We start from the raw sequence: 2,073 nt of genomic DNA on the forward strand, positions 1-2,073 counted from the left end.
TAGAGACCTCAGGCCATCAGGTCCTGCGAGAGTTAACTCAGCCAAGCTCAGCCAGTGGTGACTGAAGGATCAAGGATCAGAGTGGAAGTCAGAAATTGGGAGGCACAAGGGGAGGGGAGATAATCAATAGAGAAACTGCACTGTGTTTAACAGTCATTGGGTCAGTATGAGGCCAACTGCACCCATGTGGTTTAGACAGCTGGTTTGGTTCCTTCTGCTGCACCATGAGGGCAGCAGTGGTCTCTGGCCCTGCTCTCTCACTGGTCTGCTTTCTCTCCAGTTCCAGAAGAGGGAAAGATATGTAATTACATGATTTCACTGTTGTTGACACTAGATTAAGAAAGGCATCCAGAGGCGCTGGTTCCCATGTCCTTATTTACAGATGAAGGGGAGGAAGAACAAGGCTTAGATAACCAGGTTACTGGAGATAATGAAGTAGGATCCACAAATTTAAGAGCTGGGAGCTTCTTGCACTGTACATGGTCTTTCTTGCCATTGGTGCTTTACAATATTCCCTGGGTTAATGAATGAATAAACTCAGCACATGTCCTTGTTTCATTTTCTTCTTTATGATGTCAACACTTGGCTAAGTGAAGAGGAGTTGATTTGGAAGTTCCCACGTGAAAGATGAAGAGCTGCCAGCAAAAGAATACCCTGACAAAGATCTGGGGGTTAGACTGGTTCATAAGCTGTAAGTCACTCATTCAGCCCACCTCCTTAAGCACCAACCAAGCAGGATGCTGGGTGAATCCTGCATGATCACACCAGTTAATTGAGGAATCTAGCTCTGGGCTACACAGACAGGAGGCTAAATCAGGAGGAGGATTCTGTGCTATGAGTGTATGCCAGGTTGTACAGCAAATCAAGGCCAACATCATCAGATTGAGTTTATAAAATGTTAAGAAGTCGCCGGCCTGTAAATAAAGCTTTAGAAATGCAGCTTCTTCTCCCAGGAAGAAGTCAACACTGACCCTCTCACCAAGGCTAAATATTCACCTAGCTACAGTGTCCTGTAGCCAGGGACTCCAGCCTTCCCAGGATCCCTTGAACCTGGCTACTTCCCCAGTTTTCCAAGGGGGTGAATTCAGAGTCCTAAGGAAGCAGGGAGATCCTCAGCCCCAAGAGGCAGACTCTCTCCAATTGTTCTCTGGTCCAGCCCCATTTCTCTACCTCCAGTGAACACAGCCTTCCAGGATCCCCAACCCTTGCTGGTATAAGCAGAGAGCGATGAAGTCCTTCTGCATACTTCCCATGTCCTCCACTCTTACTCCACCAATGCCAAGAACAGCCTGTTCTAGGCCCATATCATTTCCTGAATCTGCTGTCCCTAATCCAGGGGACCAGCCCAGCTCAAGTCACTGTCATCTGTGCCTGCAAACCTGCAGTTGCCTGCTGAGTGGCTCCCCCATACTACTGGGGCCCTTTAGCCTGCTCTCCAATCCTCTACATGCAGTCTCAGCAGGTTGGCCCCTGGGTGTTTCCCCATGGATTTCAGAACAAAACCCTAAATCTTTATTGTTTGGGCTCACAGAGCTCCTCTTTCCCTGGGTCTTCCCTCCCATTTTTCAGGCTCCAGTCTCATGGTCTGTCTTTCACACCCTTATAAAGGTCACAACCCTCACACCACAGGGCCTCTGTCTGTGCTGTTCCCCCATATGGAAATCATTCTCCCTCTTAACTATTCCTCCTTTAAATTCCAGCTTTGTTGGCATTCTCTATCAGAGGAGCCAGTCCTACTGCTCATGTCCCAACCAGGGCAGTACCTCTGCTGACACCCTCAACTTCTCCCTGTGGTATCTATAATAGCTACAACTGTCCAACATGTTCAAATCTGTCCGCTCTAACAGACTTCAAGGGTCATGAAGGCAGGAGTTCCCTCCTTTAATCCCAGTGCCTAGCCCAGTGCATGGTAGAGACTTAAATAACATTGACTGGCTGGCTCGCTGGCTGATTGACTGGCTGGATGAATGGATAAATGCATGGATAGATAGGTGAGTGGGTGGATAGATGGATGGGTGGATGGATGGATGGATGGATGGATGGGTGGATGGATGGATGGATGGAGAGGTGAGT

The sequence above is a fragment of the Neomonachus schauinslandi genome, chromosome 10 (genome assembly GCF_002201575.2).
Source record: "Neomonachus schauinslandi chromosome 10, ASM220157v2, whole genome shotgun sequence".
Classification (NCBI taxonomy): Eukaryota; Metazoa; Chordata; class Mammalia; order Carnivora; family Phocidae; genus Neomonachus; species Neomonachus schauinslandi.